This window comes from Dermacentor silvarum, chromosome 11 (genome assembly GCF_013339745.2).
Source record: "Dermacentor silvarum isolate Dsil-2018 chromosome 11, BIME_Dsil_1.4, whole genome shotgun sequence".
NCBI lineage: Eukaryota > Metazoa > Arthropoda > Arachnida > Ixodida > Ixodidae > Dermacentor > Dermacentor silvarum.
Window position 1 is genome coordinate 76,288,791 of NC_051164.1, and position 17,411 is coordinate 76,306,201.

A 17,411-nucleotide genomic window follows, 5' to 3' on the forward strand; every position below is an offset into this window, starting at 1 on the left:
ACATGCGTGGGATCGAACTAGCGCTCAAACGCTTTGAAGCCGAGCGTTGTACTATCCATGTACTACGCCACGTTAGCAATGCCCAAGCGAACGAACAATGCTCGTGCTGTTGAGTAGTCATCCGTCATCGAAAAACGTCGCGTCGTGAAATTCGCTTTGCGTACTCTCGTGTGAAGCCAAGAGCACGTATGAAACAGCGAAATCGTGCCGTGCTTTAGCGAACGAAATATACTTTATGTTTAGAAACGTTGCTCTGCGAGCACAGGGACAAGCGTGTATACAGATCATTTCAAAGAGCCTTGGGTGTAATTGTACTTGTCTAAAAATGCACGCCGAACGCTCCGCTATCGCTGCCAAGGGAATTCCCTGGGCTGATGCAGGAGTTATTCAGATTGCGGTGGAGTTTTATGGCGCAAACAAGGCGTTCAGAACTCGTTCAGGTGGCAAAAAAGGACCTCTCTCGAATGTTTTCGAGACGTACCGAGGTGTTCTCAAAGTTATGTGAATTTCCGTAAGCGTATCGATGAGTCGAGGGCAGAAAATAACTATCTAACACCTATCTGTTCTGCGGTAATTGAATTGAAGGAATCAAAAGAGTCGACACAATATCAAGATTCGACGCAGCCTGGGGCCTTTCTAACACCGACGCGTTTCGTTCTGTAACCTCCTACCCATCCTCTGCGAGAATCTGTAACGGACGTTACGTCACTGTAGCTCCTTTGGATTGGTACAGTAATTACATAAAGTAACCTCGACGTCACCTGCAGCGGTGGCTTAGCGGCTATGGTGGCTAAGTGGTCATTGCTTCGCGTCCTGGACCCAACCCGCGACCTAGAACTTAGTGGCGCAACACCATAGCCCCTAAGCTACCACGGTTCACTGTATACTATAGTATCTTATTTCGTTTCTTTTCACAGCTTTCTTGCATACAGGGCGCTTCCCTTAACTTGGGCCAAACTTTAAAAAATGTGCAAGTGCTACGTAGCTGGACAGAATCAAGGTAATGTTGTTTGCCGTCGCTTGTAGACACTCAGATTATTTTTTGCATTCAATATAATTAGATAACTAGTCTTAATTGATTAATAAACTTCTCAATTATTATAGTTAGATGAAAAGTGCCAAGTCGCGCGGCAATTTTGCGTGTATTCGCGGGCTTCTTTCACACTCGGAAAAACAGTTTTATGTAGCGCGTATTGAGCAACAGAAAGCTGTATCGAGGAGTTTCTCACGTTGCTCTCCGATTTTCTCATTGACACTTGCCATCTAATTATAATAATTGAGAAGTTCATTAATCAACTAAGACTAATATTCTAATTAGGCTGAATGCAAAAAAAATATAATCTGAGTATCTCCAAGAGACGGCAAACAACATTACCTTGGATCTGTTCAGCTACGTATAGCGTTTGCATATTTTTAAAGTTTGGCCCAGGTTAAGCGAAACACCCTGTATGCAAGAAAGTTGTGAAAGAAGCAGTCGCGCAGCTGCCATATGCCCTTGACTTCGCGGCAGCGCGCCACCGTATCTGTTTATCCTGGAAACAGAATTTGTAAGCAGATGCAATGGCAACGGTTGCGAACGGTGTGTCCTTATAGGGAGGTTCAAAATGTACGCCATCACGAGATCTGCTCACGGGACAGATAAAAGGAAAAAAACCTACACACGCACGCGCAACGCATCAATCTATATGGTGCAGCCGTGATTGCACAGCCCCGTACGTAGGGGGAACGCTGAGTACCCTTGTTGTTGCTTGCGTCTGTGTACTATATACACACTATCTGACACTGTTTGACGTTCAAGCTATTGTTGCACGGCAGGCATCAAATTGCGATTCGTTCCGTTCATTTCCCTTATCGTTTGTCTCTTCGAAAGTGCACGTGAACGAAGCCACTCGAGGCTCGTCGCGCCATCTGTTAATCGCCGAAATCGACCTTATCACTGACACGTGCGCGAATTTTTCTATATTTTGCTTTTCGCTGGCGTACTTAGCTTGTGTGACTACACAGGACTGCAACATTTCGACGGGAGGCGAAATGCAAAGAAGGCACGTGTACCGTGCATTGGCCTGGCGCACGTTAAAGAACCCCAGGTGCACGGTCAAAAATTATTGTCTCCGTCCCCTAATATACGGCGTGCCTCATGATCATATCGTGGTATTGGCACGGAAAACTCCAAAACTTGACTTTTTTTAAACCTTGGGGCTCAAACGTTTTGCTCGACGTTTTGCGATTCTAATCATAACAGCTGGAATAAGCTAAAGGATCCAAAATGTAGCTTGGTATTTGAGGGAGCGCCGTCATTTGCTCCGACCATAAGCGGAAGACAATAGGGGGACGAGAAAGAAACAAAAGAGAGACGACCCTAATTCTTGACTTAAGTGTCTGCTAGTGGCACTCGCACCTTGGCGTTGGTGTACCCTGGTGTAGGGCGCGAAACCAAACTCGGAGGAGCGAGCGAACAGAACACGCGGAAAATCGCCACGCACAGAGGAGCGGGCGAGGGAACGAAGAAGGGCGAGGAGGGCGCGACGTTTAGCCCCCTAGCGGACGGCGCACGAACCGCACCTTACGCGCCCCTCCACCGCTTACGTGAGAGCACGTAAGGAGCGCCGGCAACGCAGCTGGCGCGCTGGCGACGGAGCAGGAGCGCGCCGGGATAAGAGAAGCGAGAGAGGAGGGAGTGACATCACCCCTCCGCTGTGTCAGACAGGCGTTCGCTCTGTGTCAGGAGGTGTGTAGGTCAAATTAGCTTGTTTTTATTCGAATTGGTAATGAGAGGTAACCTCTGGTTTAAGTGTGACGTCACTGATGACGTCATTTCTGGTCTTGAGTTGCACGGGAACCTGTACTGATGCGGTGGGTATCTAAAGTGTACGACTGTGTGTTTTGGTGTACGGCAATTAGATTTGTCCTAACTGTATCTAATTATTCCTGACACTTAATTAGCTCTTTGCTGTACTAAACCTGCGCTCTGATGTCATATCTATCATCAACCATAACCAGAACCATCGATATCTACCTGTTTTAATTTTTCTATGATTTATCTTTTAATTTCGTCCCACATCTGTGACAAACCGGAAGTTGCTGCGCAAGAAAAAAGAATGTCACTCGGTGCTCGTTCCACTAAAGAGAACTACGCAAGTCAGAAGTAAGGATATTACTAATCTCAGTCATCAGTAACATGAAAAAATTCACCGACGATTACGCTACTCCCTAACGCGAAATTTGAGCGCAACTCTATACGTGTTTTCATTTCGCGATATATTGGGCTGGCGCGGACAATCTATCTCGTGTGGCACGTTGCAAATGGAGCGAAGTGTGGCGCGACTGCCTCGTTAATCTGGAGATCGTGAGAGCCGGCCGGCGCGTGGGGCCAGCGCTTTCCTCCTCGCGTCTTTCATCCGCCGCAGCGCTCCGCGTTCGCTTTCATCTTTCGCTGCGCTCGTTCGCTCGGTTATGACTCATAACCGAGCGAACGAGCGCAGCGAAAGATGAAAGCCAGTGCGGACCCCACGCGCCGGCTCTCACGATCTCCAGATTAACGAGGCAGTCGCGCCACACTTCGCTCCATTTGCAACGTGCCACACGAGACAGATTGTCCGCGCCAGCCCAATATATCGCGAAATGAAAACACGTATAGAGCTGCGCTCAAATTTCGCGTTAGGGAGTGTCGTAATCGTCGGTGAATTTTTTCGTGCTACTGATGACTGCGATTAGTAATATCCTTACTTCTGACTTGCGTAGTTCTTATGAGCGACGACGCCGACGGCCGCCCCAGGAACGGGCGCCCCAAGAGCTGCGCTCTAAAAACGCTTCGTCAGTGAAGTTTGTCGTAATTGTGTTAAATACACCACAAATTTTACGTTCACGCAGGTAAAAAAAAAAACGGTAGTCCTGCTGTAACGACACTAGAGAGCGTGTTTCCAACACGTCTTCGGCGACGCATCACTCTGGGCCGGCGAGATCATTCACCGCTGCCCGATGACCACACCGTACCTATGTCACAAGCCGAAACACTTTCCGTGTGGTGACGGAATACGTCGCGGCATACGCATTTGGTTGTTCATAACATGCAGGTGTGGTTGTCTCACTTCGTGAAAATGACCCCGCCGAGGCCGACAAGACGCGACGCCGAAAATATACGCGAAATAGGTTCACGCGTTAAGCCGCCGCTCAACGCGACATACGTGAGCGGCAGCATCACTGCGCCCTCGTTACGTCACAATTTGAAAAAAACCTCTCCATAAAGGGCGGCGAACTACGTGATGTTTTGGGCGTGCGACCACTCAACACTGCCGTATAGAGTGCTTCCTGTTTCTTCTTTTTTTTTCCCCGCAGTGTGCGTCACTGCGCTGCACTTGGCTTATCTAAAACAAAAGAATAAAGAAGCCGGTAAGAAGTACAAAAAAAAAGAACAAAAATCCAGTGGCATTTGGGGCAAGCCCTTTAATAGCCTCCCTCAAGTGGTGACACGCGAAAGGTCGCGCGCGAACGCGACCTTTCTCACATAAACACAGGGCGCGAGCAAGTTGCCGCCGGAAGACGACACGACTGACCCGATTCCTAATCACTCTGCTGGGCTTCAAACAGGCGAAGCGTGCCGCCGCGCAATAATCTCTCCGGGTCGACTCGACAAGCGATTGCCGCGAGTCAGTGATAAAGAAGACGCGGGATACACCGAGAGCCGCGTGCAAAGAGAAGATCCAAGGATCTCGACGCTAATTATAGAAGCATGGAAGACGAGATTCTGCATCGTTCTGGGGTGGAGCGATACTGGTGACCCAGAAGTACCGCAACATCTTACTCCGCAACAGTTGTGGGATGATGACGATGGCGGGAAATTCCAGAGGACGCGGGTAACTGCTACGTGAAAGAAATTGATTGACACACGGGGTTTAACGACCCGAAGCGGCAATGAGGTTTTGAGAGATGCCATAGTGCAGGGTTCCGGATTAATTTTGACCAGCTGGGGTTTCCTTGGGTGTACCTAAATCAAGGTATACACCGGGCGTACTTGCAAGTGAATACACCTTGCAAACTCACCGGCTACAAATCGTAAATTGCAATAGGTGCTGTAAAGCAATTAATTAGGAAGTTAGTTAGTCAATTTTGGTAATTAGTGGAATATGTGTTTCGATTTCTCGTGCAAGTAATGTCCGCCTCTTTGAATAATCCAGCTCAAGGAAGTATAATTAAGTTATCTGCAACAGGCGATATCGAAAAATTTCGTAAAACTTAAATGTGACCACCCTGTATATACTTGAGCGACAGTGTAGAACAATGTGATGAGGCAGGTATGCCGAATTATAGTTCCGCGTTGTCCAAGTTCACCGCTAGCAAACGCAGCCTTTATTTCGCCACCGGTACACAGCGGCTGGACCACACTCACCTTATGGGTTATACTTAAACAGCCCCGGTAACCAAGAATCGTGGCACATTTGCTGCAAAGTGCGGGATGGTGTTTTGCCGGTGTTACGGCTTTCTATTGTTATCGTCTGGCTAGTTATCACAGTGCTCGGCGTTCAAGCACTGCCATTTTATTATAAGAATAAATCATGAGCCATTCCACTCTGTGAAGGTGAATGACCAGTGAAGCTGTTTAGCACACGACACAGATGTGACACAGAATGGGGAGGCCGCGTATAGTCCGGACTCCCGAGGAGCAACGCGCCTACGCAGAGCGACGGCAGGAACTGATACAAGAATGCAAGAATACACGCAGCCTCCTCATTACGACGAGAGAAGTGAAATTCAAAATGGAGAACGGCACCTTGTCTTATATACACGCGATGAAACCGCCGCCTCGGGAGAGCGGCAAGAAACTAAGCACGCAAGCGGTTGGAACGCCGACAATGAGAGGGCGGTGCGAACGCGGCCTTTTGGGCTAAGAAGTGATCGTAGTACCCTTGTTCCTGGGACCTCTTTCGGTCTCAGGTGTGACAAGGGTAGTTCAAGGGCGTGTTACAGGTCCCGGAGCCCACCGCCCGGGGTCCGCAGGGGTAAGTGTCATCGCGCTTGGATCCTTTCTGCACTATCACCAGGACTGGCCCATATTTCTGCACACGCACGCGAAAAATGCACGGAAGCCTACCCACAAACAGCTTCGCTGTAAAATTTACTTGAATCGTTTGATTCGTTAAGCTCCACTGACCGCGATTTTCATTAAAACCACCGAGTCCAGTCGAAGGTGGCTCAGTGTGTACGCCATTCCGCTGCTCAATGTGACGTCACTGGTTCGACTCGCAACCACTCTGGCCGCATTTCTGCGGGGCCAGGGATACAAGAACACTTGTGTAGGGAGTTTGTTGCCTGTGACGCCTGTGACGTGCACAGGTCTGCTTCTTTCTTTGTGATTGGGTCTTTGAGCTACATTATGCCCCTTGGTGAACATTTGGCTGCACGTTAATGAGGCTGGCGTAGTCGAAACTGATACGGATCCATCCACTATAGCGTCTCCCACCGCCCCTGCAGTGCTTCGGGAAAGTTAAATTCAATCAATCAATCACTCAATCAAACAATCAATCACTCAATCAATCAAGTCACCGGTTTGCACTGCAGTGTAAACATATCATGCGTCCTGCATGATACGCTTATCTGGCGCACTCTGCAGAAACATCTTTGGAATGTGCCAAGAGAGAGCGAGAGAGAAACGAAACGCGAAATGTAGGGAGGTTAACCAAGGACGTGCCCGGTTTGCGACCCTACACTTGGGGAGGGGAAAACGGGCCACGAAACTCAGCTGTCATGCGAGCTGCGCTCAGTGTTTACAATCTCCGGTCTGCGTCCGTACGTAGGCGACAACCCTTTCATCAGGAGGAGAACACGGAGACTGGCAGCATTTATAAACCTAACAAGAAAGCAGCCTAAACATTTGAACCGTGTACCGTTTCAACCGAGTAACCAGAGATTAAACAAAAATCGCAAATAGGTGGTCTACAGAGTTATACGTCGCTTGCAATTGATTCGCAGTTTTCGCGTAACTGCTCAGACATTTTTACCATTACCATGATGCTCGAGGCGAAATAATTTTGTTCCGTTATGTTTTTTTTTTTTTCCGCCTGCCCCGCCAACCGCCATAGAAAGTAGGGAGTGCGATTACAAAAAAAAAGAAAAAGAAAAAAACCATACCGAGACGGTAGCAGCGACGCTTGCAAGTCGGTATCGGAGCGGCGGGCCCTAAATGAGGTCGACCTGCATGACGCCACTTCACAGGGCGCGCCGTGCCGTGGAGCTCTTGGACCGACCAGAGGATGCAGCAGTGAACGTCGCTCGCTCTGCTTTCTGCGCCACAGCTGTTGGCCCGCCGCACGACCAGCGTGACTGACGTCACGGATCAACTTCTCTGCGTCTGCGAACAGTGCCACGAGAGGTTCGTTGTTTTCACTTAGGTATTGCTGCGGCCGTAATACTCGTCGACTTGGTATAGAATAGTGGCGTGCTCGGCGTTTCTTACGACTAATAGACGCGGTGCTCACGGTACCTTCAACCCGCTGCATCGAGCCAAATCACGTGCCATTCGTGCAAGTTTCTAGCGCGCCGGCTTTGATAGGGCGTAGCATGCGACTGTACGCTTGACAGGGCACACAGATCCATGCTTCTGTGTGCGCAACTCCACGTAGGTGTTAGCAGTTCCAAACTTCGTTCCTATAAATTAAGGGTGTGCGAATATTCGAAACTTTCGAATAACGAATCGAATAGACACTGTATTCGTAAATTCGAATATTTCAAAACGTCAACTGCGTCCGATTAGACATAAAGTTGGTGAAAAACTACGGTAATTTTTTTTTTTACCCCCGTCGGCATAGTATAGAGAAAACTTGAGAACTTGCGTAGTGGAGCAGGCTACATCACTTAAGTAGCCATACTTTAAAGGCTATAAAGTGATCATTCGCACTCTTTCTGAAGAGTCCTGTACATGCGAAGAAACTACTTGTTCCTAATGCTTCATTCGTGCATTTAATAAACAACGCTTCATAACGTACTATGTAATAACAGAAACTTGCTAACTTTAAGAATAGTAGGATGTGAACGTCATTTTATAATAACTGTGACACCGGCTGTTCATTATTCGAAAACTATTCGGAAACTGTGCGATATTCGATTCGATTCGCTTCTGGCATTATTCGATTCGTAGTCGATTCAGTCTCAAGAAATCACTATTCACACGCCCCTACCATAAATGCGAGCACAAACAGCCCCCACCTGACGCTTTATTGACATCATCTCGAAAACTAACTGCTGACTGACTGATGATGCCTACTCCCCTGGGAATAGTCCTTCCGGGTTCTCCCTGTTCGCCACTTCTTACGCATTGTGAGTCACGATTCGTGGCAGTGAGGTAGTCGTTCATAAGCTCGTAAGTACCATTCGCTTCGTGCCTTTTACGCTCTGCCAGCTATCACCACATCCCCCCCCCCCCCCCCCCCCCCTATTTGCCAGCCGCCTATTTGCCAAGTATACGCAGCGTAACTGCACAGAACCCTGCCTCCCCATATTCACGCACTTTCTAAATTTTTCAACTTCTCTTTGTGCGCAAATACTGATGGCACGCTTCAAAAAGAATCACTCGAGATCAAGCTTGTGTAATCCAAATAGTACGAATATCCTGGACCGGTATTTCTCAATGTGTCAGCCACCCAGACCTATAGGCGTCCTCGAGGGGTTCGAGGAAATGCGCGGGTACCGCCAGGGACGCGGTATTCACGGGCATCGTCTGCCAAAATAACCAGTTACACACTCCACACTCTTCCAAATTAGGACGAAAGCAAGAGATGTGATTCGATGTTGAAGTGTAGATAAAACTTTGCTTTTGGTTGAACCTGACTTCGACACTATCGTTTCTATAGCTTGCAGCGTAGTAAGTTCCGTGTTTGTGGTAGACTGCGAGTTGACATGAAGCGCCTAAAACGTAACACTGGCTGCTGATAATGTGACACGCTTTAGTCGGTATGAGCTTTTTTTTTTTTTGTCACCGGGGGGGGGGGGGGGGGGGTTATTCTGTAAGAGTCCACCTAGTGGACTGTCCACTTCGGCTGTCGCCATTGGCTGCCGCTTCACGGGCGCGAAGATGTCAGCCAGTCTCCTTCGCGCTCGTGAAGCGGCAACCAATGGCGACAACCGAAGTGGACAGTCCACTATGTGGACACTTACAGAATACCTCCCCCCCCCCCCCCTGTTGTGTTCAATTTCTTCCCACATGCCTCTTCACGAGAAAGTAAGTTAAAGATAACTCGGCAGTCAATGGGCTCTGTGAATTACTTGTGAGCAGGTCAAGGTGGCCGTGACGGCCACGAAATGTCAGCAATGGCCTAAAATATAACTGACCAGTTTGATAAGGCCGGGATGCCATTGATAAAAGAGCAACGCGCACTTCGACTTTGAGTGCCTACGAGTGTTCTCTTGTCTGTTGACCTCGTTTTCGCAAATCATAATCGACATTACCTCCTGTTTATGTCCAATGCAGAATCAGGGCCTCTCTTGACGGTCTCCAATTACATTCGTCTCGAGTCAGCCTTCGCAGATATGTCTGACATGGTATGTGCAGTTTGGGTAATTAAGGCGTACATGAAATCGGGGTTTGGGAATTACAAAAAAAAATAATCAAAAGGACGGGGGGGGGGGGGGGGGGGCGGAGAGCAGCTCGCTATTGCTTACAGAAAGCCTTGTGTGATTGTACTGTAAAACTGTTTCCGAAGCACTAACTATATAACCCCCCCCCCCCCGCCCGCTTCCCAATTAACACTTGAAAAAAAAAAAAAAAAATGCTCTCAAGATACCAGCGAAGTCGGCTTCGCCGCAAATATGCGTGCTCTGCTAGAAAGCCCAAAACGAGGAATAAGGGCCAAATTTCAGCCACTACGAACTTTGTTTCGGGTCACCCATGAAACTCCAAACACGGCCAGGGCAGATCCCGGCACAAACAAATATAAAATATTCAGCAAGAATCGAATAAGTGCGCGGTGCCATCACTGCACGGAGAACCCCCCTCCCCCCATATCTTTCACGCAAGGTTTGCTAATGATCACCTAATGAAAATGCGCGGTGCGTTCCTCTGAGCAGAGAGCTCTCACTTATAGGAAAGATGCATCCCGAGTCCTTTTGACCATCCCATGCTTGCAATATGGAATCGTAAAGCCAGATACTACGGTTTTCAGTCCGTGGAATAAGCGTACTTGTAGGAATAGATGGTTTCATACTCGAATATTTTTCACTGCGAAGGAACGTGCTCGTTAGACGGCGGAACGAAGCGTTCGCGTTCGAGGGTTCCTTCGTGAAAACTGTGCTACGGAGGCGTGATCATGCTGTGGTAAGCATAGCGCGCCGAAGGTACTGACGGTAAAGCACAACATCTTGAGCGTGGGTATCGAAAGCAACTTGTTAGAGCACTTTTCACATCGCTCTCCGCGCTGCAAAGCGTTGTTAGCTTGTGCTTACGAACACAGGAGAACATGATGACAAGTGTCTCATGGCATGAACCAGAAATACAAACCCGTAGCACTTACTTTTTTTCCCCATGATTGATTTAAGCGCGAGTTCGCACGGGCAAGTCGATATTGGCGGCCATCCCTGTACAGCTGAAAGTCTTATTATCTCGCCTTGCCTTATGCAGTCAGATAGACCACGAAGAAACTATATTTTAAGATAAGATAAATGTGTGCTTTGGATGTGCCGGTTGAAACCGCCAACTGACTTTCTTAACATTTTTCGAAACGAAACTTCTTTCGTAGGAAAGATAGCGTTATCAACGACGGCATGCGAAAGAAGGCAAATGTCGCAGTCACTGCAGAAAGTAGTGATAAAATGGGGAAATTAAATAACGAGGAAATGGTGAGATAACTTGGCCCCCGTAAGGGGTTGATCGATACGATAACTATGTCGGTAAGAGGGCAATGGAAATTTAAGCTGGTGTAAATGGATTCACGGCGTAACAAAAAACGGTGACCAGGAGCCACCAGGTGAGTTCTCAAAGCCTTCTCACTTCTCTTATCATTAACAAAGATGAGAGAGATACGAGTGAATCGGAATTAAAAAATAATTAATGAGCCATTCCACTCTGTGAAGGTAGATGGCTAGCGAAGCTGTATAGATGGTATATCTAAATGTACAACACAGAGATACATGAATGCTTTGGTGTTGTTTGTTTTTTCAAGCAAGTTACTATTGCTTTGCGGTCGCTATATGGTAGACGGCAAACTGTATACAACTCGATCCGAACTTACGGTCGAGAAAGTCTCTCTTGAACCTCGCGTAAGCACCGTCGAACCCTCGCGCTCCTTCATTGCGGCCAGCGTCGTCGGCTCTGCGCCTAGCGCGGGCGCGCTCTGCTTCCCGCACCGCCGGGTCGGCGGTGCGACTTAAGCCCGGCCCACATTCAGCACATTTCTGCCATCGCCGTCGTCGTCGTCGTCGCCATGAGGTTCCGTAGAAAGTCCAACGGCGTTAAAATCGTCGCTGCGCGCCGTATGCTGTAAGTGAGAGCGAAAGCGCGCGAGGGCCGTGCGCTTTCATGCACGGAGAGAGAACGCACGGCGGTGAGCAAACGCGACTTAAGTCGTACGAACAGCTGTGGGGGAATGGGAGGGAGGGAGGGAGAGAGAGAAGGAGGGAGGGGGTGCCGTTTAGCTGCGGCACCAAATGCGTATCTTGCGAGCGAGCGCAAGTGGAACTGGAATCTCGCAGGCGAAAGGAAGAAAGCGGGAACGCAGCGCGGGCGGGAGGGGGTGCTGCTTCTACTCTGCCAGCAAGTGCGTACTTGTACTTTGCACGGCTGCGGGCGGTCGACCGTACCGTATCTTGAAAGCTATCTGAAGACGGCTCATAGCTCATAGCTTTGTATGCGCTGTGCTTTCGCCACTCAGTTTCAGTTGAGGCGATAGAGAACACGAACCTTCGCTCGCTGCTGCCAGCCGCGCTTGCTCACGCCAGCGTTTTGACAGTGGTTGTGTGCGGTCATCGAGTGTGAGCTATTCATGTTTGCTTGTGCGCGCTGACACCATTCTTGTTAATTCAGTTTGTAAGCGAATGGGTCCGAGTTTACGCAGCCGATAAAACTACTATCCTTACTCCGTATAGCTCTCTACTAGTAAATTTGCTATCGCAATTGATGCTTCGCCTTTCGGGCGAAACTGCGACTTTTTTCTAGAGACGGCGAGTCGGCGGCGCGACGCCGACGGTCACATTCACAGAGTCCGCCCTCCCTGTGTTATTGCGGCTCGTTGATGAAGATCGCGTTGATGCGAGCGCCGACACGAAGCTCAATTCACTCGCTGCTGCTGCCGCGGTCATCAAGTGAGATGCGTTCATGTTTACTTGTGCGCGCGTGACACCTTTCTTGTTAATTTAGTCAGCGTACCTATGTTTACAAGATTATACGGCCGATAAAACTACTACCCTTACTTTGAATAGCTGTCCACTAATTTGATATCGCAATCGATGCTACGCCTTTCGGGCGAAACTGCGACTTCTTTTTTTTTTTTGTCTTCGCATCACCTCAGTCACACCTGCTGAAAGATAATAGTAAACGTTCACTGTGCCAGGAATAGCCTGCCCAGTTATCTTGTCTGCCACTCTACCGCGCGGTAGTTTTCCGGGACGTTAACTATTGAAGCATTCACCCTTTCCTTTTTTGTTTTGCTCTGACGAACGCAACGTCCGTCCGTGAACCAACACACAAGTACCTTTTCGAAGAAGTGACTTTTACTGCCCACACCCCTTCCGAGAAACACCTCGAAAATGATTCTCAGCAGCGGTGACCGCATTCCAAAGGGGGCGGAATCCGAAACCAGTAGTGCTCCGAGATTTCATTATCATCATCGTAATCAGCAGCTGCCGATTTTATGTACAATCAAGGACGAAGGCCTTTCTCCACTATCTCCTATCAGCTCTGCGTTGAGTCAGCCAATTTCAACCTGAGACTGCAAATTTCTTAAATCACGCCGCGTGAACGAGAAGAAGGGAACCGAGGATTTTTCTAACAACCACACGAAGCCAGCAGACAATTAAACCAGAGAAGGCATAAGGTAAATTGCTCGTTTTAATTAAAATTGTTCGTTTTAAGTACAGGAAAATGAAAGTGGATGAAAAAAAGGCAACTTGCCGAAAGTGAGATAAGCAAGTAGTTTTTTTTTTGTTTGTTTTTTTCGTCCACTTTAATTTCTCTTTACTTTATCATTTGTACATTTCAATTAGAACAAGTAATTTACCGCATGTTTTCCCTGATTTCATTGTCTGTTGGCTTCGTATGATTGCAATCTTATCACAGTACCTTTAATTATTTGCAGTCATTGAATTTGTAGTTATCGAGCTTTGGCATTCCAGAAGGAAAATCTACATTCAGGCAACATAGTCAGTAGGTGTCTAAATATAGCGCAGAGAATGTATATACAACATAAAATACAGCTTTTGAATAGCCACAAGAACAAATAATATAGATTAAGTAGTCTAAAAGATGCCTGCACGCAGCTAAACCGGAGTTAATTACGTGCACAATTGCGCACAAATCTCAAGTCGAGCCGAATTCCGTAACATCTGGTGCGCATGCTGAAACACGCTGTGAAGTGTCCAAATTGCATAAAGATAGCTTTAGAACACTAGAAGGGAAATTCCCATTCAGGCGAAGTAGCCTGTAAAATTGATATATTCTGTACATAATGTACATATGCACTGTAAAATGAAGCTTTTATGTAGCAAACCTGTCAAGCAATCTATAGGATGTCAAATGACATAACATCCAAGTTCTGGCTTCTTATGATATGATTAATAAAAATCGGGCCCCTCGGTTCCCTTTCTTCAAGTTCTGTATAGGTAGCGTTAACAAGAAAAAAATTAAAAAAAAACAAAAAAAAAACGGTAGCTCAGGTAGTGCTTCTACACAATTATATTCACAGAGGGCCTAAATTACGTAGAGGTAGCTTTACAACGCTGCACATCTGTAGCGAATCAGACCTTCACTGAGAGCGACTTATCGCTAGAAAAGGAAATAAACACTATACATGTCTTTTTCAGGGAATTTCCACACGCAAAAGTGTACTATCAGTACTCGCGCGATTGAAACAGTGCGCGCATTTATGCTGAGCCGCTATCCGCAGTTGCGGTGTCACTGTATTCAGCAACCTCTGGTCAAGAGCGATGCGGCGCGGTATCGCCTCAGTATCGCGAGCGAACAAACGAAAAAGATTGCGAGGAAGAACAATTGACGATATCTCGCTTCTTGACTCTCTGATGCTGCCACAGCACGATGGGATGCGTGCAGTTTTGCAACATTAGGCTTAGAGGTCATGCACCGGTATGATATGAGAGAGAGAGATACAAGCTTTAATGATATGCTGAATATGTTAGCCTGGCTGTTCGACCGACCTAATACTCCAGGTGCTGTGTGATGATTATTATATATAGAGTGATAAACACTTAGCAGCACGTACAGTCACACACACACGTGTATATATATATATATATATATATATATATATATATATATATATATATATATATGCACCGGTTCGGACCGGCCAGGAGCAGCTGGAAGCAAAGTGGTCATTGTTACTCCACTCTACCTATATATATATATATATATATATATATATATATATATATATATATATATATATATATATATATATATATATACGGTGTGAAGAAAATCTCAGTAATGTTGCTATTATATCCTTGAGCGAGATGAATAGGGGAAACCGAGGAGCTCGAGTTTTGTTAGCCACACTCATACGAAACGACAGATAATGAAGTTAGAGGGAGCATAGAGGAAGTTAATTGCTTCATTTAATCGAAATGTAGAAATAATCGGGCAAAGGGAAATGAAAGTAGACAAACAGATAAATAGAAAAATTACGTCAGAACTCATATCACGATGAAACGGTTAGAGACCCCGCCCGACGAATGGGCAGATGTGCACAAAGATAGTCCCGTAAGTGTTCGTGAAGTTCCCAAAGCATGCTAATCGCATAAAAAAAGAAGAAAATAAAAAAAGCTTGTTTATATGCCCCCAGAAATTGTGCACACAGGTAAATACGAAGCATTCTGAGCCGCAGAATAGTATTTTGCAGTAGTGTAAATAAATTGTAGTACCTTGAGTGGGTGTCTGTAGGCTCACGTATCCACTGCTTCGGACAAATATACCAGGCCCGTCAACAATGCATGTGGTCATTGCGTCCGACAGGCTGCGTCGATTAGGTCAAGCTACAAAACTGGATTTACTATAGGCCTAAACATTTTCTGAGCTCTGGGTTTGTGCAACCAAGGCTGTGCGAACAACGTTCGGCGCTCTTTGCCATGTATTCATTACATTCATTACTTCATTAAAAGTAAACAAAATGATCAGACTAAGCCAGAATAGACTGGAAGACTATTTTTTCCGAAGCTCTGTCTGCATCACTTTGAGGGAAATGATTCGTTATAAGCAGACAAAATAAAAACGAAACCTCCCTTCCTTTACCTTCGCGCGCAAACGATGGCGCCGACGATCTCGCTATGACGTCACAGATTTCCTAGTACTTTCATGCCTGTGGGCCGACCTTTGTTGCAAACAAGTCCACAAAAGTTGCCGGGTTGTATGCTTTCTCCCTTTCGAGTGCAGCGTATATTGGCGTTTGTGAATTCATTGATGATGGATTAACTAGCGCCGAGCAGAACGCTGCTAGAAATGTTTGACGTCACGAGAACGGGTGCGAGAATTTCGAGATGGTGTCGCCACCCGTCTCTCATTTTCGAATCTTTTCTGGTGTACCGCAAGCCTTCATCCGCGGCAAGACAGGCGTACTCCAGTTGCGGATGAGTTAACTATTAGTCTAGCCTTACTTATTACTTCTTTCTAGGAACCACCGAAAACTTGGTCCCATAATTCACTTGACGCCTGTGCGTACCATTATTACAACAAAGTGCAAATCGGTGATCTCAGTAGATGATCTTGTTGGGGTTTGCACGACGGTAGAGTACATAAGGCCCACGGAAGCTTTTTGCCATTAGATTTCTGTTAAATGTCCCCACACCAGCGTACGGCTCCTTGGACATGAAGTACGTACAGTACATTATTACATTGTACTTGGAACTTCAAGGGGATTAACCGAGTGTCACTTGCACAATTTTGTAACGGAATGCGTGACGTGTAAATATGGCTGTGGTCACGTGACCAGAACACGATACTGCGGTAATAAAAAAATCTCCATCGATTGATACATAATTATAGCCACACTTCACACGGTTACAACATATAAACGTGACACTGCAGTACATGTGCACTGTTGAAGGAATGTTACAATACATCTTGCTCGAAGAAAGATATGTTGTAATCAAGTATTCCTTTGCAGATAACGCGAGGTTGTATAGTTCGAGAGATAACGTTGGCGCCATATAACCTTTCGTGTCCTTGTTCTGCCCAACAGAACGGGCAGAACGGTGGCTACGAAGATACCGCCAAAACGCACATACCTGGGTGACCTTGTAAACAAACGAATTGTGTCCCGGCGATCAAAAAACGCGGAAAGCCGGCTTCCATCCGTTGCGACCTCGGCAAACCGGTTCGCACCGGCCAGGCGCAGCTGGAAGCAAAGTGGTCATTGTTACTCCACTCTACCTCGTATCGTGGCACTTCAGGGTAAAAAGAATAATCGGCAGAGATTGCGAAGACGTACACGATCACAGACCGTTCACACTCTGACGCCCTTCTGGTCACGTGTTTTGTTCTTACCGGAACCGGCGAGCAACCGCGGCTACGGACGTCCTACAGAAGGTTCCGAAGAGGTTCAGGGCTCCGAACGCCTCCTGGCCTTCGTTTGCTTACATTCACCAGCCGCGATGGCTTAGCGGCTACGGTGCGGCGCTTCTAAGCACGAGGTCGCGGGATCGAATCCCGGCCGAAAGGGGCGGGATTTCGAAAGGGGCGAAGTGCAAAATCACCCGTGTCCCGTGCATTGGAGGCACGTTAAAGATGCCCTGGTGGCCAAATCGTGGTTTTGGCACGTAAAACCCAAGAACACAATTATTTTGCTTATCACGCCGGCTTTTTATGCACAGGTTATACAAGGGCTCTCCGCCCTCCTCTTCAAGACACAGGCAAATACCGCATTCGGCCACTTCGAAGGTGTCTGTCATCGGGAGCGGTTTGGGCTTGTCGCGGTAGGTAATTACAAAAGAAATGGCGCAGAAATCAGATAGGCAGCGTCGGATCAGGGACGTAGCCGCAGTGGGGTACGTGAAATCATATAGTTTTCTACACTGATCACTAGAGCAAACTCCGGCGCTGCGATCGTTCAACCACTATGGTAATGATGGGTAAGTACATGGATTTGTCTTATCTTCGTGCTTGGGGCTTCAGACATTCTCGTGGCTTCGTTTATTACGCTTTATCAGGGCCTAAATTGGTGTAAATTTCAAAGCAATTTATACATTTTTCTTAATACAGA